The 23,465-nt window shown below is 48.6% G+C and overlaps 1 protein-coding gene and 1 non-coding gene across 2 annotated transcripts in view; both read right to left on the bottom strand.

Annotated features, from left to right (window-relative positions):
• Positions 1-10,599, bottom strand: part of SYNDIG1 (synapse differentiation inducing 1) — an 88,338-nt gene extending 77,739 nt beyond the window's left edge. Inside the window, exon 1 of the mRNA XM_038749589.1 lies at positions 10,431-10,599. The gene's annotated coding sequence lies outside the window, so the exon portion shown is untranslated. The remainder of the gene's footprint in view (positions 1-10,430) is intronic.
• A 12,244-nt stretch (positions 10,600-22,843) lies between these two features.
• On the bottom strand, positions 22,844-22,981 carry LOC119934375. Its single transcript, XR_005452921.1, has one exon. It is a non-coding gene; the product is annotated as a small nucleolar RNA SNORA7 (small nucleolar RNA).
• Between the last annotated feature and the right edge of the window lie 484 nt (positions 22,982-23,465).

Below are 23,465 nucleotides of genomic sequence, written 5' to 3'. Positions count from 1 at the left end.
CTAGAAAAGTAAAAGGCTAAGAAGGTGATGTATCCTGGAGGAACCAACTTTTTACTAGGGTTTTGAAAGAGAAAAGAGGTGTGGCTTGGTGAAGTTGCAAATTCTGGGAAGAGAGGAAAGGCATAAGTAAGGAGTTGGAGACAGAGGAGGCAATAACAAGAGGCAGTTAAGAGGAGAGCTTGAGAGAGGCAAAGAATATGAACTGAGGTGTAGAAAAGAAGAAAGCAGAGAAGTAAGAGAGAAACAGCTGGAGGAGAGTTTTAAAGCCAACAGTTAGGAGGGTTTATTTAGTGTGGGAATATATAAAGAGTCCCTGATGGTTTCTGAGGAGGGAAGTGATGGGATCCAAATGGTTTCTTAAAGAAGAGGATGAGAATGCTTTCATGGTCATCTTTATAATCTTACCATTTCCTCCCCACTGTAATATATTTCAGCTAGATGTTAAGTTCCTTGAGGGAAGGGATCATGTCTACTAATTCTTATGTACGCTCCCAAGTGCTTAGGTGTGGTGCTAGGCCCACAGGAGGGCGATCAATAAATACTCTTTATTAATTGATCTAGTCTTTGTACCTAGTATAAATTGAAGGGGAGTGAGGAAGACTAGCTAGGAGGGTGCTACATCAGGTGGTGGCCATGAGGTGGAAAGGAAGAGGTGGACAGTGAAATATTATAGAGGAAGAACCAGCAGGACTTGGAAACAGACCAAATGTGGAAGGTAAAGGATAGAGAGGAGTAAAAAATGGCATTGAGATTGCAAGCTTCTCAGACAGGGGCCATGAAGATGTTGACTGTGATGGGAAAGTGAGAAGGAGGAGTAGTTACAGGAGGGAAGACAATTTTAATTTAGACAAGCCCAGGGTAAGGTGCCAGTGGGACCTCCACATGGAGATGTCTGGAAGCAAGAGGAAATGGGAGATGGGCTAGCATGAGAGCTCTGGGCTAGTGAGGGGGATTTCGGGTGACTCTCATAGAGGTGGTAACTGAAATCACAGAAGATCATTCATTCATTCATTCAGTCATTTATTGAGTGCTTACTGTGTGCACAGCACGGTACTAAGCACTTGGGAAATATAAGTCGGCAACATATAGAGACAGCCCCTATTCAACAATGGGCTCACAATAGAGATGTTGAGTTCCCCTGAGGAATGTGTATAAGCCAGAAGAGTGAGGAGCCCAGAACAGAGGCTAGCATGGAGGAGAGGAGAGAATGAAAAGGAGTCAGTGAATGAGACTGAGGGTCAGAGAGAAAGAAAGAAAACCAAAAAGGTAATGTGTTGGAGAAGGGCAGGGTGGAGTATGTCTTGGCATTTGGTTTCAAGAGATGCGAATGAAGAAACTCCCAGAGGCATGAATTTAACCTCTACAAGATGAGCTTCCTAACATCCCACACCAGACACTCCTCACCCCAAGATTTAAACTAAAACAAACACATACCTCCTCAACTGCACCTCTTGCCCATACCCATCAGCTCCCAGACAGGCACCCCAGCTCTTGGCAGTGTACACATGGTATGAAAAGAAGGCCCAGGGCCCAAATTCTCTACCTCAACCCCCAACAGCCCTCTTTTATCACCTTCACCACCACCATCACCCATATCAGGGGGCTCAGAAAGGCGAACCCACAGACCCAAGCAGGAGTGCCCTAGATCATCTAGAGAGGACAGGAATGTCTTTGTTTGCTCTTCTGCCATCCTGGCCAACTCCTCTTCTCCATCTTACAAGAGTTCAAGCCCCCAGGACCCACTGGCCTTGAGGTCACACATGGAACCTCTCTGAGCTCCTTGAGCCACCCACCCTGCCAAGTCTAAATCTGAAGGAACCACCGGAGTGTGCCACATCCTAGTGGAAATTCCCCATCCTCTCCCGAGCAGAGGAGGCATTGGTTATCACCCTCCCAGTCAGGGACCCTCCCTCCCTGATGGACTTAAGCGTGCCAAGTAAATTCCAGCTCTCGAACACGCGGTTTCCAAGAATGCAGCAATGTCATTTCTTGGTGTGACATGCTCTGAATGTAGAGAGTGATAATCCCTGGAGTGAGCTAGAGAGGGGACACCAAATGTCCTGGTAGTCTTAGCATCTCCCTCCTCAAAAATCTCTAGTGATTGCATATCAACCTCCATATCAAGCAAAAGCTCCCCACTATTGGCTTCAAGTTCTCCATCACCTCACCCTCTCCTACCTCACCTCCCTTCTCTCCTTCTACAGCCCAGTCTGCACCCTCTGCTCCTCTGCCACTAACCTCCTCACTGCGCCCTGTTTTCGCCTGTCCCACCATCAACCCCTGGCCCACCTCCTACCTCTGGCCTGGAATGACCGCCATCCTCATATCATATTTACTGAGTGCTTACTGTGTGCAGAGCACTGTACTAAGTGCTTGGGAAGTACAAGTCAGCAACATATAGAGACAGTCCCTACCCAACAATGAGCAAAGTCTCCATCAGTGGCTACCAATCAATCTGCGTATCAGGCAGAAACTCCTCACCCTGGGCTTCAAGGCTGTCCATCACCTCGCCCCCTCCTACCTCACCTCCCTTCTCTCCTTCTACAGCCCAGTCCACACCCTCCGCTCCTCCACCGCTGATCGCCTCACCGTACCTCGCTCTCGCCTGTCCCGCCATCAACCCCTGGCCCACGTCATCCCCCGGGCCTGGAATGCCCTCCCTCTGCCCATCCGCCAAGCTAGCTCTCTTCCTCCCTTCAAGGCGCTGCTGAGAGCTCACCTCCTCCAGGAGGCCTTCCCAGACTGAGTCCCTTCCTTCCTCTCCCCCTCGCCCCCCTCTCCATCCCCCCCATCTTGCCTCCTTCCCTTCCCCACAGCACCTGTATATATGTATGTTTGTACATATTTATTACTCTATTTATTTATTTATTTATTTTATTTGTACATATCTATTCTATTTATTTTATTTTGTTGGTATGTTTGGTTTTGTTCTCTGTCTCCCCCTTTTAGACTGTGAGTCCACTGCTGGGTAGGGACTGTCTCTGTATGTTGCCAATTTGTACTTCCCAAGCGCTTAGTACAGTGCTCTGCACATAGTAAGCGCTCAATAAATACGATTGATGATGATGATGATGATGATCAGTGGCTGCCTGGCCACCTTTCTTGCTGGCTCCAGCCACCCCTAACATGGACTCCCAAAGCCCAAAAGCTCACTGCCACCACGGCTCTCACCAATACCACCCCTCTCCCTCAGCTCCTGAAATCCTTCTTGCCTCAGGAGGAGGAGGAGGAGGAGGAGGAGGAGTAATGGTAGTAGTAACAAAGCTTGCTGTGGGCAGAGAACATGTCTACCAATTCTATTGTACTGAACTCTCCTAAAAATTTAGTACAGTGCTCTGCACACATTAAGCCCCCACTCGTCCTCCCCTCTCCATCACCCCTACTCCCTCCCTCTGCTCTACACCCTTCCCCACCCCACAGCACTTGTGTATATTTGTACATGTTTATTACTCTATTTATTTTATTAAATGTGTACATATCTATAAATCTATTTATCTGTTTTGATGCTGTTGGTGCTTGTCTACTTGTTTTATTTTGTTGTCTGTCTCCCCCTTCTAGACTGTGAGCCTGTTATTGGGTAGGGAATTATCTCTGTTGCTGAATTGTACTTTCCAAGTGCTTAGTACAGTGCTCTGCACACAGTAAGCGCTTAATAAATATGATTGAATGAATGAATACCATTGATTGGCTGATTGATTGCTTATTGAACACTCACTTGGAGCAGTGCACTGTACCAGGCACTTGAGAAGTACAGAATCAAGTAGTGACACATAATAATAATAATAAAAATAATAATGGTGGTATTTGTTAAGCGCTTACTATGTGCCAAGCACTGTTCTAAGCACTGGGGTAGATACAAGGTAATCAGGTTGTCCCACATAGGGCTCACAATCTTAATCCCCATTTTACAGATGAGGTAACTGAGGTACAGCAAAATTAAGTGTCTTGCCCAAGGTCACACAGCAGAGAAGTGGCGGAGCTGGGATTAGAAACCACGACCTCTAACTCAGATATGAAAGTGCTTAATATAGTGCTTCACACACTGTAAACGCTAAATAAATATGATTGAATTGTACTGAATCCCCTGCCCACTAAGAAGGTTACACTCTAATCCTTGTTCTGCCACTCACATGCTGTGAGACCTTGGGTAAATCACTTAAATTCAATATGCCTCAGTTTCCTCATCTGTAAAATGGGGGCTTGATACTTGTTTTTCCTACCATATAGACTGACTACAAGATAATCAGATAGATGACAGTCCCTGTCCCTCATGGGACTGTCTGACCTGATTATCTTGGCTCCATGAAACTCAGTGCTTTGTGAGTTGTCTCATTACTATTATGGAGAAAACATAAAAATATTTACAACTGGGCAGTCAAAATTAATAAATTGAGTAGGAATACAAAAATGAGAGTTGAGAAGGGTGTAGATAAATTCATAAGTACCAGGGTATTTTACTGAGAATATTTTATTTTACTTTCAGCACTGCCCTTGAGTAAATTCCAGGAGCTACAGGTTCCAGAAGCTACAGGTCTCAGGGCTCATTCATTCAGTTCACTCAGTTGTATTCACTGAGTGCTGACTGTGTGCAAAGCAATGTACTAGGCACTTGGGAGAGTACAATACAAACAACAAACAGATAGATTCCCTGCCCACAGGCTGGAGCACCAGTGAGATAGTCTGGGACCATCAGCAACATTTCTTCAATTGATAACTTTTGAGACCAGAAGATCCCTTTAATCCGTTTGAGCCTAAACACTTTTTCCCCCAAATTACTTTACACAGTTCAATCTATATTCTTACTGAATTTATCCAAATGTATTGAAAATGAATACATCACCTACAGTATTATTACACTGTACTATTGGAAATAAACACCATCATCTTCTCTAACCAGCCATAGTCTCTTAAAATAGACCCAGAACTAGGCTCACATTCCTACTTGGCACTTTGTCAGGCATGTTGATAATCCTTTGCTCTAGAGCTCCGAGCTGATTTAACAGCTGACAAACCTCTTGGGTGTCAGTGGAAAGTCAGAGCCCCCTGGGCAGAGTGCCGTGCCCTTCCTGAGAGGTGGCACTCTTTTACCCAATGACATGGTAGGTTGCTAGGCTTCCCTGTGACCGTGCACATCTGAGAAGTGTTGGGGAGGAAGGAAGTTCTGGGTCATCACTGAATGCCTCCCTCACTCTCAGGCACCTGTGAGCAGAGGAGGGCAGCGGAGAGTGAGACACTCAGGGCAGAATTAAAACAATTGTGTTTTTTGTTAAGCACTCACTTTGTGCCAAACATTGTACCAGCAGTCTCTCTCCAGGCTCACATCTCCTCCTGCCTTCAGGACATCTCCATCTGGATGTCTGCCCGCCACCTAAAACTCAACATGTCCAAGACTGAACTCCTTGTCTTCCCTCCCAAACCCTGCCCTCTCCCTGACTTTCCCATCTCTGTTGACGGCACTACCATCCTTCCCGTCTCACAAGCCCGCACCCTCGGTGTCATCCTCGACTCCGCTCTCTCATTCACCCCTCACATCCAAGCCATCACCAAAACCTGCCAGTCTCAGCTCTGCAACATTGCCAAGATCCACCCTTTCCTCTCCATCCAAACCGCTACCCTGCTCGTTCAAGCTCTCATCCTATCCCGTCTGGACTACTGCATCAGCCTTCTCTCTGATCTCCCATCCTCGTGTCTCTCCCACTTCAATCCATACTTCATGCCGCTGCCTGGATTGTCTTTGTCCTGAAATGCTCTGGGCATGTTAGTCCCTCCTCAAAAATCTCCAGGGGCTACCAATCAATCTGCACATCAGGCAGAAAATCCTCACCCTTGGCTATAAGGCTCTCCATCACCTCACCCCCTCCTACCTCACCTCCCTTCTCTCCTTCTACAGCCCAGCCTGCACCCTCCACTCCTCTTCCGCTAATCTCCTCACCGTGCCTCGTTCTCACCTGTCCCACAATCGACCCCCGGCCCACATCCTCCCCCAGGCCTGGAATGCCCTCCCTCTGCCCATCCGCCAAGTTAGCTCTCTTCCTCCCTTCAAGGCCCTACTGAGAGCTCATCTCCTCCAGGAGGCCTTCCCAGACTGAGCCCCTTCCTTCCTCTCCCCCTCGTCCCCCTCTCCATCCCCCCCATCTTACCTCCTTCCCTTCCCCACAGCACCTGTATATATGTATATATGTTTGTACATATTTATTACCCTATTTATTTATTTATTTATTTTACTTGTACCTATCTATTCTATTTATTTTATTTTGTTAGTATGTTTGGTTTTGTTCTCTGTCTCCCCCTTCTAGACTGTGAGCCCACTGTTGGGTAGGGACTGTCTGTATATGTTGCCAGCTTGTACTTCCCAAGCGTTTAGTATAGTGCTCTGCGCACAGTAAGTACTCAATAAATACGATTGATTGATTGATTGGAAAGAGCCCGGCTTGGGAGTCAGAGGAGATATGTTCTAATCCAGGCTCCACCACTTGTCTGCCGGGTGATCTTGGGCAAATCACTTAACTTCTCCATGCCTCAGTTACCTCATCTGTAAAATGAGGATTAAGACTGTGAGCCCCATGTGGGACAACTTGATTACCTTGTATCTACCCCAGTGCTTAGAACAGTGCTTGGCACTATTACTATTATTATTATTATTACTAGGTGCTGGTGTTGATAAATATAAGCAGATTAGACACAGTCCCTATTGCACATGGGGCTCACCATAATAATAATAATAATGATGGTATTTGTTAAGCACTTACTATGTGCAAAGCACTGTTCTAAGAACTGGGGGATACAAGGTGATGAGATTGTCCTATGGGGGGCTCACAGTTTTAATCCCCATTTTACAGATGAGGTAACTGAGGCACAGAGAAATTAAGTGGCTTGCCCAAGGTCACACAGCTGACAAGTGGCAGAGCCAGAATTCAAACCCATGACCTCTGACTCCCAAGCCCGGGCTCTTCCCACTGAGCCATGATAGGAGAGAGAACAGAAGGACCTGGGTTCTAATCCCAGCTAGACCACTTGTCTCCTGGGTGATTGTGGGCAAGTCACTTCACTTCTCTGTGCCTCGGTTACTTCATCTGTAAAATGGGGATTAAGACCATGAGCCCTCTGTGGGAAAAAGACTGAGACCAACCTGATTGACTTGTATCTGCCCCAGCACTAGAATCTGCAGTGCTGGCATCAGGAAGACTCAGAAGTGTCAGCTGGGGTGGGGTAAGGGACTGGGGCAGCAAACACCAGCACTGACTCTGTCTTTGCTGGATTCAGTCATTCCCCAAGAGTATTCCCCTCTCTGCCTTCTGGGTGGTCACTCAGAGTTTGCCTCAGGGAAGCAGTATGGCCTAATGAATAGAACACACAACCTGGGACCCCTGGCGGACCGCCAGGACCCAGAGCAAGTCTATCCCCACCTGGGTGCATGGATGGAGGCCAGAGGTCCTCCGGGTCATGCAGACAGCCAGCATGGCAGACACACGCGACTTTCTCCCTGAAGACAGACAAAGCCGTATCATCCAGCCTGGATCCCAGCCGTTTGTCAGACCTCCTCTGCCGCTGGACTTCAGAGGAGGCCCTGCCGGACTCCCAGTTGACTATTTAATCCCTGTTGACCTCCACCACAAGAATCCAAATATTTAATCCCTGTCGACCTCCACCACAAGGATCCTCTGCTAACTGACCCATGGAAGCCCACCACCATTGGTCCATTTGGGTCAATGAATGCCTGTCTGCAGAGATTTGGGATGTTAGCAGGCACTCCTCCCAGTTTGGGGGTAACTCTGCCTCCAGGACAATCCCTGCCTTACAGAAGCAGCGTGGCTAATAGAAAGAGCACGGGCTTTGGAGTCAGAGGTCAAGGGTTCAAATCCCAGCTCTGCCACTTATCAGCTGTGTGACTTTGGGCAAGTAACTTCACTTCTCTGTGCCTCAGTTCCCTCATCTGTAAAATGGGGATTAAGACTGTGAGCCCCCCGTGGGACAACCTGATCACCTTGTAACCTCCCCAGTGCTTAGAACAGTGCTTTGCACATAGTAAGTGCTTAACAAGTACCATTATTATTATTCTCCTTCCCTGAATAAGGGGCAAGGTTCGGGAGAAGGGGCTGGAGGAGGAAAGGGGCACTGAGTCTCCAGTTGTTACACTGAACCAGCCCCTCCCCCCTTGTGTCCAAAGGACCCCTAAATCATGCCCAGCCTTTCCCGCCCTCCCTCCCGCCCTCTCCTCCACGGGGTAATGTAAGGGAATTGCGGCACCGGGCCTCCAGCTGGTTGGTCCCCCAGGCCGCCCCGAGGGCTAGCGGGCCCCGTCCCGTTGCCCCGTGCTGGGGAGCGCTGCCCACCCGGCCCCCCGCGTCTCTCCCCGCTGGCAGCCGCCGCCGCACCTCCTGGGCGCCTCTGCCAGCCAGCCACCCACCACACAACGCTTTCCCCCTTCCCCCTGCCCCCGGGGAGAAACGCCACCGGCTGGCCTTGCGGGCACGTTGGTCACCTTGGGGCCCGGGGATGGACGGGGCAGGGGGGGAGGGGAAGGGGACGGGAGGGGAGGGGAGGGGAAAGGAGGCGGAGGGCTGGAGCATGAAGGGGAGGGGAGGAGGAGGGAGCTTGGGGCAGGAGGAGGAGGGGGAGACCTGGGGCAAGAGGGGGAGGGGAAGAGGAGGGAGCTTGGGGCAGGAAGAGGAGGGGGAGACCTGGGGCAAGAGGGGGAGGGGAAGAGGAGGGAGGGGCGGGGGGATGGGGCAGGAGGGGGGGGAAGAGGAGGGAGGGGAAGAAGGGGGGGCAGGAGGGGGCAGGTGGGGGAGGGGAAGGGGAGATGGGGCGGGGGGCTGGGGCAGGAGAGGAAGGGGAAGAGGAGAGAGGGGGCGGAGTCGGGGGGCTGGGGAAGGAGGAGGAGAGGAGGAGGAGGAGGAAGGAGGCAGGATGGAGAGGGGAGGGAGAGGGCGAGGGCAAGGGGGGAAGAAAGGGGGAGGGCTGGAAGGAGGGGGGTGCTAGAGCAGGACCGCAGGGCGCAAGTGACGGGACAGTGGGCGAGACCCCCCCCCCCCCCGCCCCCCGCAGTCACCAATCCGCCCAGCTCCGCTCCCTCTCCGCCCCCGCTTTAGAGGAAAGCAGGCAGCTCCCAGCAGCGGGGCCGCGCGGCCCCGGGAAGAGCGGGGACCCCCTGCCCGCGGGGACCCTTCCTCCCTCCCACCCTCCCCCCGCGCCCGTCGGGCTCCCACGTCCTAGCGGAAACGCCCACAACTTTATTGTCGGGCGGGGCAGAGGGGGGGCGGAAGGGGGCCGGGGTCCCGCCGGGACGGAATGGGGGGGGCCGGGGGCCGGGGGCCGGCGCGGAGGGTCCCCAGTAGGCAGAGAGGGCTTCCGGCCTGGGGCGGGGGGTCTCGACCTCCCCGAAGCGGTGCCGGCGGTGTCCATTGGGAGCCTTGGGCATCCAGCTTCCAAACCTCCTCCACCACACACACACACACACACACACACACACACACGCACACACACATACACGCGAACGCGCGCACACGCATGCACACACACACACACACATAAACGCACACACACTCCCCGGAGAGCATCTCTGAGCACCCCAGAAAACATCTCCGAGTACCCCGGAGAGCATTCCCCAGCACCCCGGAGAGCACCTCCGAGCACCCCGGAGAGCATGTCTGAGCACCCCGGAGAGCATGTCTGAGCACCCCGGAGAACATCTCTGAGCACTCCAGAGAGTATCTCCGAGCACCCCAGAGAGCATCTCCGAGCACCCCGGAGACCATCTCCCAGCACCCTAGAGAGCATCTCCGAGCACCCCGGAGAGCACCTCTGAGCACCCCTGGAGAGCATCTCTGAGCACTCCAGAGAGTATCTCCGAGCACCCCAGAGAGCATCTCCGAGCACCCCGGAGACGATCTCCCAGCACCTCAGAGAGCATCTCCGAGCATCCCGGAGAGCATCTCTGTGCACCTCGGAGAGCATTTCCCAGCACCCCGGAGAGTCTCTCCGAGCACCTCACAGAGCATCTCCGAGCACCCCGGAGAGCATCTCCGAACACCCCGGAGAGCATCTCTGAGCACCCCAGAGATCATCTCCCAGCATCCTTCAGAGCATATCCGAGCACCCCAGAGAGCATCTCCGAGCACCCCGGAGACCATCTCCCAGCACCTCAGAGAGCATCTCCGAGCACCCCGGAGAGCATCTCTGAGCACCCCAGAGAGCATCTCCTAGCATCCAGAGAGTATGTCCCAGCACCCCAGAGTGCATCTCCCAGCATCCTTCAGAGCATCTCCGAGCCCCCGGAGAGCACCTCGGAGCTCCCCCGAAGCCGGGGCAGCAGGGGAGAGGAAGCCCCATCTCCTGCCCCTTTCCCCGAACCAAATGTCGGGGCTCGGCGGCATTCCAGCCCTCTCTGCCCCCTCCGGTCCCTCCGGTCCCCGCAGCCCCGGACCCACCTCCGTCCGCTGCCGACATCTCCGGCCGCCGGAGAGCGAGAGGAAGGGAGATGGGGTCGGGAGTCCGGGAAACGGGGAAATCAGGAAAGCAGGAAAGCAGGAAAGCGGTCCCGGCCGGCTCTGAGGTGCTGCCGGTGGCCGCCCGCCGAGCCGCACCCGCGCCGGGACCCCGGGGGCCGGGGCACGCTGGGCCCGGGGAGGACGGGGCGCCACGGGCAAGGGGACGGACGACGCCCCCTCCTCCCGGCCCCAGGCGGACGCCCCCGGCTCCGCCCCCACCCCAGCTCCTTCCCCGCCCCGGCTCCACCCACCCCGCACCCCGACCCCAGCCACCGACCCCCGCCCCGGATGATGAGGATGGTATTTATTAAGCGCTTACTAGGTGCCCAGCACCGTTCTAAGCGCCGGGGCAGAGACAAGGTCATCGGTTGTCCCACTTGGGGCTCACAGTCTTAATCCCCATTTTCCAGATGAGGGAACTGAGGTCCAGAGAAGTGAAGTGACTCGCCCAAGTCCACACAGCAGACAAGTGGCAGATCTGGGATTAGAACCCATGACCTTCTGACTCCCAAGTCGGGGGAGGCCCACGGGATGGAGGGGGGGGTGGCGGGCGGGAGGGGAGGAGCGGCAGATCAGCAACAGGGTTTCATTCATTCATTCATTCATTCAATCATATTTATTGAGCGACTACTGTGTACAGAGCACTGTACTAAGCTCTTGGGAAGTACAAGTTGGCAACAAATAGAGACGGTCCCTACCCAGCAACGGGCTCACAGTCTAGAAGGGGGAGACAGACAGCAAAACAAAACAAAACATATTAACAAAATAAAATAGAATAGTAAATATTCACAAGTAAAACAAATAGAGTAATAAATCTGTACAAACATATATATAGGTGCTGTGGGGAGGGGAAGGATGTAGGGCTGGGGGGATGGTTCCTTCTCTAACTCAGAGAAGCAGCGTGGCTCAGTGGAAAGAGCATGGGCTTTAGAGTCACAGGTCATGGGTTCGAATTCCACCTCCACCACATGTCTGCTGTGTGACCTTGCACAAGTCACTTAACTTCTCTGAGCCTGTTACCTCATCTGTAAAATGGGGATTAAGACTGTGAGCCCCATGTGGGACAACCTGATTACCTCGTATCCACCCTAGCGCTTAGAACAGTGCTTTGCACATAGTAAGTGCTTAACAAGTGTCATCATTATTTATTATTATTTAACTCTCCCTCTGCATCCCGGACACAGGCGCCAGGACAGCCCGGCCATTCCCGGGACCCCCGCAGTTAGCTGCCAACTGTGTTCCCTCCAAGGAGCTTGGGGGAGGGGGTCCAAGCCAAGGTGGGCATGGAACGTGTCTATCAATTCTCTTGGATTGTACCTCCCAATCAATTGGTGGGATATACTGAGCGCTTACTGTGTGCAGAGGACTGTACTGAGTACTTGGGAGAATACAATAGAGTTGGGAGACACATCCCCTCCCCTAGGAGCTTATAAACCCAAGCATTCACTACCATAGGAAGCAGCATGGCAAAGCGGACAGCGAACGGGCCTGGGAGCCAGAAGGTCATGGGTTCTAACCCCGGCTCCTCCACGTGTCTGCTGTGTGACCTTGAGCAAGTCACTTCACTTCTCTGTGCCTCAGTTCCCTCATCTGCAAAATGGGGATTAAGACTCCAACCCCCAAGTGGGATGGGGACCGTTTCCAACCTGATTAACTTGTTCTAAGTGCTGGGGCTGCAAGATGGAATTCTAAGGGCCCAGAGCAAGTGGCTGAGTGTTTTCATGGGAGGGACATAAGGGGACATCATGCTTCTTTGCACAGTGATTTCAGATGAATGTTGAGATGTGGTACCTGGGAAAAAGCTCAGGCTGGGGAGGGTCAAGGAGAAAGGAAGGACTAGAGGGATGGAGGGAGAATTGCAAGAGCAGAGGCAGGGTCCACAAAGACCCTATCTGTCCTGTCACTGGGTCATGGGTTGTAACGTCTTGAGTGGAACCATACACCCTGCCCTTCCCAAGGCTGCAATGCCCCGCTTCTGGGATGATTTCACTTGAATGGTTGGGAACTTCACCTCTGGCTGATCCAGTTTTGGCCATACCCACCCTGGAGCCATCCTGGAGAGGAAATCTTCAGAAAGATGCTACCTTCTCAGCTTACCACTCAGAGTTCTTCTTAGTTCTTATTCCTAAATTATAATGATAATGATGGTATTTGCTAAGCATTTACTATGTGCCAATCACTGTTCTAAGCACTGAGACAGATACAAGGTAATTCATTTGGGGCTCACAGTCTTTAATCCCCATTTTACAGATGAGGTACCTGAGGCACAGAGAAGTTAAGTGGATTTCCCAAGGCAGACAAGTGGCAGAGCTGGGATTAGAACCAGTGACCTTCTGACTCCCAAGCCAGGAATCTTGCCACTAAGCCAAACGTGGGCCCCAAGTGGGATGAGGACTTTGTCTGATCTGCTTTCATTCATTCATTCATTCATTCATTCAATCACATTTATTGAGAGCTTACCGTGTACAGAGGACCGTACTAAGAGCTTGGGAGAGTACACTGTAACAATGAACAGATACATCCCCTGACCACAATGAGCTTTCCTATGTTCACCTCAGTGTTTGGTACATAGTAAGCACTAATGAGTAATCTAGCCAAGTAACAGTCTCACCTTTTGCATAGGAACAACCCTGGATGGAGTTGTCATCTTAGAATCCAGGGGTTCTAAGATTTTCTATTTTTATTTTTGGTATTGGTTAAGTGCTTACTATGGGCCAGGCACTGTACTAAGCGCTGAGGTAGATACAAGTTAATCAGGTGGACTACACGGTGCTCACAGTCCCCCATTTTAGAAATGAGTTAACTGAGACACAGAGAAGTTAAGTGACTTGTCCGAGGTCACATGACTGACAAGTGGCAGATCTGGGATTAGAACTCAAGTCCTTCTGACTCCTAGGCCTGTGCTCTACCCACTAGGCAATGTTGCTTCTCTTGTTGTCATCCCTTGGTTTGTTAGTCATCAAAATGTTATTAATTACAAAAATCTACTCTAGAAATGTATCCAGCCCACACCCTTCCTCCCACTTAGCCTAGGAATTGTCCATGTCATAGGAAGGCAGCGACAGGAAGTCAGCCGCACTGTATCTTTCTCCATTGCTGTTTATTGTTACTCACTGATCACACTGAGGGCCAATCATCCTGATTCTCCCATCCCTTGGTATTAGAAAATAAAGCCTCCATCTCCCTTAAATACCTCCCCTATTCTTGTGACATACTCACTCTGTCCACTGAGGTTGTAGTAATAATCCTACCATCTCAGTTGTAGGCTTGCACTCATAGCAAACCACAATGGGAAAATGTGTTCGGGAACTTTGGGCAGTGATCAGAAGTGTTCTTAGCTAGTTATTTGGGGGGTTTTTTGCTCCTAAAAAATTGAGCCTTTGTCCCTCCCCGGATTTGCCCCCAGGTCAGCAGGATCAACAGAGCCTACTGGAGACGGCACTTCTGCCTTATAGCTACCTCTCAGATGTGTGTCCTGATAAGTAAATAATGGAAGCATTTGTTAGCACTTACTATGGGCCAAGCACTCTACTAAGCTCTGGGGCAGATACAAGATAATCAGGTCCTACAGGGGCTTGCAGTCTAAATGGGAGGAGGAATCTCTTCTGAGAGTGAGATTTTTATCAGTGTTGTCAGGTATGGCTGAGGAGACCAATGTACGACTACTGAGTGTAGTGCAGTTTGTTTCATGAAGCTCAGCTGCCTCTGTTACACACATTGCCTGGTACTATTTTAGTTTCACCTTCTTGGTGTTACTATCTTCCCGAAGCCTCTGCCTCAAGAAAGTCACACCCCATTTCTGCTTACTGCAAGCCAGGCTGACCTGTCTTCTGCCAATGTCTTCCAGCCTGTCACCGCTATGACAGATTTGCTTCATTGCATATTTAAAGTCATTCTTCTGACCACCCTGTTCACATTTACCTCATTGCCTTGTCTTGTCTTCTGCCGTTGAGTCATCTCTAACCCATAGTGATGCCACGGACACATCTCTCCCAGAACACCCTGCCTCCATCAGCAGCTACTCTGGTACTGTATCCATAGAGTTTAATTGGTAAAAATATGGAAGTGGTTTACCACTGCCTCCTTCCACACAGTAAACTTGAGTCTCCACCCTCAACTCTCTCCCATGCTGCTGCTGCCCAGCACAGGTGAGTTTTGACTAGTAGCAGATTGCCTTCCACTTGCTAGCCATTGCCCAAGCTAGGAATGGAATAGAATGGACAGGCCCCTGCTTGACTCACCCTCCCGTAGTCGAGACTGGTAGAGTTCTGGAAACTCTCCAGGTGTGACCCTGAGAGGGGACCTCATTGTAGCTCTCCCTAAAACTAATGTTTAGGCAACCTAATGTCCTCATTTTTCTTCACATACCTCTTCAGAGCCACACTCCAAATTCAGAAGTGTCACCATTGTTGGTAGGAATCCCTGAAGTCTGAAATCACTGCAAATGCAATCCTGTCAGCCTTGGCTATGAGTATCATAGATGTAAAAATCATGACAGATTTAAATGGCCTTCTTTGCTCCGTGAGCTCCATGCAAGTGGTTTCGATGGCATCTCTAGTACTCAGGCAGATGGGAGCAAGTATGTCTTTCTGGGAAGCCCCCAGAGGGCGAGGGACCCCTGAGACAAGTGACTAACCCAATGTTCTACCTAGCCTGGCCCTTGTCTATCCAAATGGACACAGGAAGGACAATTTAATGGAGCGCAATTACTCAAGCCCAGTTTCCTTTCTACCTGCCTGGAACTGAGACACCTGCCTAATGATTCCTTCCTTCTTCACACTGCAAGTGTCGATAGCATTATCTGAAAAGAAGTGACTCCCTCTGGTCAGATGGGGTCAGTGGCCAAGCTGGTGAGCACAAAAACTGGCATGTTTTGGGATGGAGCCTGGTCAGCCACATAATAGTAATAGAAATGATGATAATAACAACAATAATTATGATAATATCTGATTGCACTTACTATGTGCTAAACACTGTGTTAGATTCTGGGGTAGATACAAAATAATCAGACACTGCATGGTTCCTGTCCAACATGGGGCCCAAAGAGGGAGAGAGTACAAATATTGTACTCTCATTTCACAGATGAGGAAACTGAGGAACAGAGAAATTAAGTGACTTGCTATGAAGCCCAGTTCCTCTGAGGAAGAAGGAAGCCAGGAGAGCCACTCTGTGGTGCCCCTCACTGAAGTAAGTGTAATTTTGTAGCTGAATCAGAGAGAAGGATTAGAAAAAAAAGTAATGAGACAAGGGAATTGGAGACCAAGACTCTCCCCTATCTTGTGGTGAGGGGTGGTGAGCCTTGTACCTGGAAGAGAAGAACACAGGGAGAACTATTGCTATGACCCTAGACATACACAAGGCATAGGAAGGGATCAAAGAGGATCCCAGTTTAGGTTTAGGACATCTGGATGTTCAGGTTTTTTATGGTTTTTAAGGTATTAGTTAAACACTTATGAGCTTATTCAGGCACTGTTCTAAGTGCTGGGTAGATACGTAGTAATCAGGTTGGACACAAACCCTGTCCCACATAAGGCTCATAATCTTAGTCCCCATTTTACTGATGAGGTAGCTGAGGCACAGAGAAGTTAAATGACTTGCCCAAGGTGACACAGCAGACATGTGGAGAGGCCTGGATTAGAATCCAGGTTCTCTGACTCCGAGGCCATGCTCTTTCCACTAGGCCATGCTAGTGCTATAGACTGAAAGAGATGGGAAAATTAGGAGGGGATATGTGTTTAGGAGGAAAGGTGAGGAATTCTGTTCTACTCATGATGAGGCTGAGGTGCTAGTGGGACATCCAAGTGGAGACAGCCTGGAAGATAGAGGAGATGAATTGTAGGTCATTCATTCATTCATTCAGTTGCATTTATTGAGTGCTTACCATGTGCAAAGCACTGTACTAAACACTTGGGAGAAGTCAAATAGAGCTTTGGGGTGTCACCACAGTTAGAGGAGAAGAGGTAAAAGAGCCAGAGAATGAAACCGAGAAGGAGAGGTTATTGAGATAGGAGAAGAATGGGGTTGTCTCACAAGCCTGCAAACTTGGTGTTATCCTTAGCTTCGCTCTCTCATTCATCCCACATATTCAATCCATCACCAAAACCTGCCAGTCTCACCTTCACAACATATCCAAGATTTGCCCTTTCCTCTCCATCCAAATAGCTACCTTGTTAATACCATCACTCATCATATCCCAACTGGATTACTGCATCAGCATTCTTTCTGATATCCCATCATCCTGTCTCTCCCCACTTCAGTCTATACTTCACTCTGCTGCCTGGATTATCTTTCTACAGAAATGCTCTGAGCATGTCATCCCCATCCTCAAAAATCTCTAATGATTGCCTATCAACCTCCATATCAAGCAAAAGCTCCTCACTATTGGCTTCAAAGCTCTCCATCACCTTGCACGTTCTTACCTCACCTCCTTTCTCTTCTTCTACAGCCCAGCCGGCACACTCTGCTTCTCTGCTGCTAACCTCCTCACTGTGCTTCGTTCTCGCCTGTCCCACCATCGACCCCTGGCCCATGTCCTACCTCTGGTCTGGAATGCCCACCCTCCTCAAATCCAACAAACTAGCACACTTCCCCCCTTTCAAAGCCCTACAGAAATTTCACCTCCTCCAGGAGGCCTTCCCAGACTAAGCTTCCAGCCTAAGCCCCCATTTTCCTCTGCTCCTCCTCCCCTCCCCATTGCCGTGACTCACTCCCTCTGCTCTACCCCGCTCCCCACCCCACACACTTGTGTATATATATGTACATATTTTTTATTCTATTTATTTTATTAATTGTGGGTATATATCTACAATTCTATTTATTTCTATTGTCTGTTTACTTGTTTTGATGTCTCTCTCCCCTATTCTAGACTGTGAGCCCATTGTTGGACAGGGATTACCTCTATTTGTCGCTGAATTTTACTTTCCAAGCAGTTAATACAGTGCTCTGCACACAGTAAGTGCTCAATAAATACAGTTGAATGAATGAATTGAATGAACGAGTAAATGGTTGAGGCTTGATAGTATTTCCAGAAAGAGGAAGTGGTCGATGGGATTAAAAGCAGCAGAGAAGTCATGGAGGATCAGGATGGAGTAAAGCCCTTTTGGACTTGGCTATAAGGAGATCAGTGGTCACTTTATAGAGTGAAATCTTGGTGGAGTGAAGAAACTGAAAGCCAAAATCTCAAAGGGTTGAAAAGAGAGTTGGAGGAGAGGTGAGAGGAGGGGAAGGTAGAGAAGTTGCGTGGCTCAGTGAAAAAGAGCACGGGCTTTGGAGTCAGAGGTCATGGGTTCAAATCCTGTCTCCACCAATTGTCAGCTGTGTGCCTTTGGGCAAGTCACTTAACTTCTCTGTGCCTCAGTTACTTCATCTGTAAAATGGGGATTAAGACTGTGAGCCCCCCATGGGACAACCTGATTACCTTGTAACTTCCCCAGCGCTTAGAACAGTGCTTTGCACATAGTAAGTGCTTAATAAATGCCATTATTATTATTATTAGAGGAAAGGAAGACCTACTCTTAAGAAACAGCTGGGACGAAGGAGGAAGAGGAAGAAGCAGTAAGGTGTTGGGGTTATGGGGAAATTTGGGGAAGTTCAAGTTCGATGGATGCAAATTTAACAACTAAGCAGATGTTCAACATCATCGGGAAGGAGGGAGGTTGGTGGGTGGTTGGGAGCTTCAGGAGGAAGTTGAAGGCCTGTAAAAGTTGATGGAGGTTGTGGGTGTATGAGGAAGTGAGGGAGGAATAGAAGAATGGTTGAGCAGAGAGCTGAGTTATAGTCTGACATTCTGAATTTATAGTGGCAGAGCCTAAATTTCCACATGTTACATTCAGCTGTATGGTCATAAGAGCTGAGGAATTGGATTGTGGCAGTGATCCAGAGCTGGGGGTCCTAGAGTGTCGAAGGGACAGGGTGCGAGGGAGTTAAGGTTAGCGGACAGGGTGGAGTTGAGGCGGTGTAATTTCTCATCTATGGATAGAAGGGATGAGAGAGAGTCCATAAAAAAGAGGGAAATAGCCTGGGCTTGCCTAGGCTAAGGACAAATTTGAGAATCAGGAGGTGTGGAGGAGATGGCAGGTAAGAAAGGTGTAGTCAGACTAGAGTAAGACAGGAATGGTGAGGTTAGAGATGAGGCATTCTTAGAGATAATTAGATCTACACAGAAATGTATATATTTCTTATTTATGTGCATATATACAACACACCACACTTATAAATCTCCCTCTATGTACAGATAGATAGATAGATAGATATAGATAGATAGATAGATAGATAGATAGATAGATAGATAGATAGATAGATAGAACATATACATGGAAGAAGTGTGGCCTAATGGAAAGGGCATATGCCTGATAATCAGAGAACCTAGGTTTTTTGCCGGGGGGTGAGGGTGGGGTTTATGGTATTTGTTAAGCATTTACTACGAGCAGTGCAGACAAGTGGTAGACTGGGAATTATAACCCAGGTCCCCCTGACTCCCAGCCCCATGCTCTAACCACTGGGTCATACTGCTTCCCTGGATTCTAATCCCAGATCTGCCACTTACCTGTTGTGTGACCTTGGAGAGGTCACTTAACTTCTCTGTGCCTCAGTTACCTCATCTGTAAAATGGGGATTAAGGTTGTGAGCCCTACGTGGGACATGGACTATGTCTAACCTGAGCAAGCTGCACCTACTCCAGCACTTAGTACAGTGCCTGGCACATAGCAAGATCCCCCCCATCTTACCTCCTTCCCTTCCCCACAGCACCTGTATATATGTATATATGTTTGTACATATTTATTACTCTATTTATTTATTTATTTATTTTATTTGTACATATCTATTCTATTTATTTTATTTTGTTAGTATGATTGGTTTTGTTCTCTGTCTCCCCCTTTTAGACTGTGAGCCCACTGTTGGGTAGGGACTGTCTCTATATGTTGCCAATTGGTACTTCCCAAGCACTTAATACAGTGCTCTGCACATAGTAAGCGCTCAATAAATACGATTGATGATGATGATGATAGCAAGTGCTTAACAAATACCATTAAAAATATACACACACAACACACACACACACACACACACAGAGTGAGAGAGAGACCAACTATGTCATAGGTACAATTCTTGTATAATAGAGTTGGTGGACATGATCCCTTCCCAAAAGCTGAAGAAAGAAGAAAATGTGAGTGGGCTTCATTTTGGGAGAACCCTGAGAGCAAGGCCAATATCCCGGAAGACAGTGCTGATTACCGCTAACCCTCTCTGAGACATCCTTGCTGATCTCTTTCCTGCCTGAAATGAAATGAGGTTTTGCTTTCCCTGCTGAACAAAAGCACTTGATGTAGTTGTGCAGCTATAACATAATGAACAACTACACAGCTTTTCCCATCTAGAGAATGTTGCTGGTGCAGAACTCTGTATCTAAGCATGTCATTAATTATTTGTATGATTTCTGGCATTTTCTCAGAGAGAGAACTAGCATTTTGCACAAGAGGGTGATTTTGCTGCCCATACTGTTTTCTGAAAACTAGAAAAATAAGGGTTTTTATCAGAAATAACCACTTCCACTGTAATTTCATGGGGTTGTAGCATGAGGGGAAACTCCAAGGTGAGTGATTTTGCTTTGCCCTATTTGTGAGAGAGGCAGGAGAAAGGTCAGAGAGGCAGGGACTTAAGTTCTGCCGTAGCTGTGTGATGGGGCAAAGTTATTGAACCTCCCTAGGCTGTGGTCTCCCTGCTATGAAGTGGAAATAGTAATTCTCCTCTCTTCCTACCTCATAGGGAGACTTTGAGGATTGTCTCTCAACAGTACTAGCACTCATAGAGGCAATCTCACATCATCGGCATTTTCAAACGCCTCCACCTCAGAGGACAGCTCAGGATACAGTAGCTATTTATAGTCCTGAAGGAGGTAGAGGGAGGAGCAAGAAGGAATGAGCAGGCAGTGGGGCAGATCCAGGCAGCATTGGGAATTTTGGGGGGTTTGTTTTTTATGGTATTTGTTCATCAATCAATCGTATTTACTGAGTGCATACTGTGTGCTGAGCACTGTAGTAAGCATTTGGAAGAGCAGAATATAACAGAGTTGGTAGACATATTCCCTGCCCACCAAAAGTTTAATCATTTAACTTGTGCCAGGCACTGTACTAAGCTCTGGGCTAGATACAAGCTAATCAGGTCAGACACAGTCCGTATCTCACATGGGGCTCACAGTCTTAATCCCCATGTTACAGATGAGGTAACTGAGACATAGAGAAGTTAAGTGACTTGTCTGTGGTCACACAGCAGACAAGTAGTGGAGCTGGAATTAGAACCCAGGTCCTTCTGACTCTCATACCTATGCTATATCCTCTGGGCCCACTGCTTCTCTAGTTCTAGAGAACTGGAGTTAGCTGAAGTTGGGTTCAGAACAAGGGCAGAAATTAGGGGTATCAGTGAGAAGTGGGAGAAACCATGTTAAGCCTTTGGAATGGCTGTATTATGGGGGTTAGAAGTGGGGGTGTTGGTGGAGGGAGCAGCCATCAAAGAAGCATTATGGTCTAGTTTTAAGAGCATGGGCCTGGAAGTCAAAAGACCTGGATTCTAAATCTAGCTCTGCCACTACCTGCTGTGTGACCTTGGACAAGTTACTGAACTACTCTGGGGCCCAGTTTCTTCATTTCTGACATGGTGATTTAATAACTCTCCTTCCTCCTGTTGAGACTGTGAGCCCCATGTGGAATTAGGGCTTTGTTTAATAACTGATCATCTACCTCAGTACTTGGCACATAGTATGTACTTTACAAAAACATTGTCATTCTCATTATTATCATTATTATTATTATTAACTTATATGAACTGCACCTATCCTAACTGATGGTGACTGGTTTTACATCTCTATCCACCTGCAGACACAGCACATTGTGAGTCACCTGCAATTCATTCCAAGCCTTTAATTCAGGACTTCAACTTCTTATTTACAGACCATACTATAAGTGCAATAAAAACAATAAAACCAAGTTACCAAAAGGACCAAGAATCTATGCTGGCCTCAGGCCTAGGCATGCTGAGATATCAAGTTATTACTTGCATTTTTATCTGCAGATTCACTCACAAGCTCCAGCTGGCAATGGGCAGGGAAACAGGGAGGTGGCACCTCTTTTCCAGGAGGGTGACATGACTTGTGTGTCCAGAATGCCCCTCCCAGATCCTCCATACTTTTGTTTGAAGTCCTGCCTCCCTTTTGATTGGGAGTGCCTCCTGGGGAAGAGGAGGTGAGGGAGAAGAGAGAGAGGAAGGAATTTCATTTGCACTAAGCGCTTGTCTTGTTCTGGTTCCATGAGCTTATGTTGCTTGTATTTCCATTTACCTCCCTGCATTCCCTCACTCCTCTCCCACTACCCCCCAGATTGCCTGCTGCACTCCTCTCAAAGTCAATCTACTCACTGCACCTCATTCTTGTCTCTCTTGCCACCAACCCCTCTTCTGTCTCGAATTCTCTCCTCCTTTAAATCCTGCAGACCTCTGTTCTCCCCATCTACAAAGCCCTTCTAAAATCACCTCTTCTCCAGGAAGCCTTCTATAATAATAATAACGATGGTATTTGTTAAGCGCTTACTATGTGCAAAGCACTGTTCTAAGCACTGGGGGGATACAAGGTGATCAGGTTGTCCTATGTGTGGCTCGCAATCTTAATCCCCATTTTACAGATGAGGTCACTGAGGCACAGAGAAGTTAAGTAACTTGCCCAAAGTCACACAGCTGGTAAGTGGTGGAGCCATGTCCTCTGAATCCCAAGCCACGCTGCTTCTCTACGAAAAAGATGAAACTTCCCTCGAGCTGGAATTGAACAAGCAACCTAAGGATCTCTGTGTCCTAAGTAAGGGAAGAATGGTACAGTCCTCAGCTCTACCAGCTGAGCTGTCAAGGGAACTCTGACTAATCTCTCATTTCCCCACCTTATTTCCTCCCCTATGATGACTTCAGCACTTCCTGTCACATGAGCAATCAATCAATGGTATTTATAGAGCACTGTTTGCAGAGAACTATACTAAGCTCTTGGGAGAGTATAATACAACAGAGCTGGTTGACATATTCTCTGTCCACAACAAGCTTACAGTCTAGAGGATTTGGGTACTCACTCCAGCCTTCTCTAACAGAAATTAGCTTGTTTTATGCTGTCAAGTCACCACCGACCCATAGCGACACCATGGACACATCTCTACAAGAAAGCCCCACCTCCATCTGCAATTGTTCTAGTAGTGTATCCTTAGAGTTTTCTTGATAAAAATATGGAAGTGGTTTACCATTGCCTCCTTCCATGAAGTAAACTTGAATCTCCACCCTCAACTCTCTCTCACGCTGCTGCTGCCCAGCCCAGGTGAGTTTTGACTTGTAGCAGATTGCCTTCCCTTTTCTAGCCACTGGCCAAGCTAGGACTGGAATGGGTCTACCTCTTCTTGACTCTCCTTCCCGTAGTCAAGACTGGTAGAGTACTGAAAACTCTCCAGGTGTGACCCTGAGAAGGTCAACAGCAATAAACACCATATCTTTAATTTCTGTTGCTTTCTCCTACCTGTAACTTGTGTCTATCTCTCCAACTAAGCAGCCAGCTCCTTGAGGGCAGGAATCATGTCTATTTCTATTGTATTCTCCTAAATTCTTAGTACAGTGCTCTGCTCAAAATGCTCAATAAATACAACTGATTGATTTAGAATACGAGTTTTGTATGTTACTTTTCTGAAAAAAAAAACTAGCTTATTTTGTTTGTTTCACTATTTTCTACTCCCCAAATAGAGCCCCTGTTAGAATAGGAGTTGAAGCCATTTCCCACAGTAAATTGACTCCTGCTCTCACAAATTAATTCATTTACAGTAATGTCTGCCTTTTGGCTAAATCTAAAACACTCTTTGTCTTCATCCTCCTCAACCTCTCATAAGCCTATCACAGCCACTCTCTTCTCTTAGAAACTCTCTCTGGCTTTTGCAAAACTGATACAAATCTCTCCTGGTT

The sequence above is a fragment of the Tachyglossus aculeatus genome, chromosome 1 (genome assembly GCF_015852505.1).
Source record: "Tachyglossus aculeatus isolate mTacAcu1 chromosome 1, mTacAcu1.pri, whole genome shotgun sequence".
NCBI classification, from domain to species: Eukaryota; Metazoa; Chordata; class Mammalia; order Monotremata; family Tachyglossidae; genus Tachyglossus; species Tachyglossus aculeatus.
This window is presented reverse-complemented; position numbering and strand designations above follow the sequence as displayed.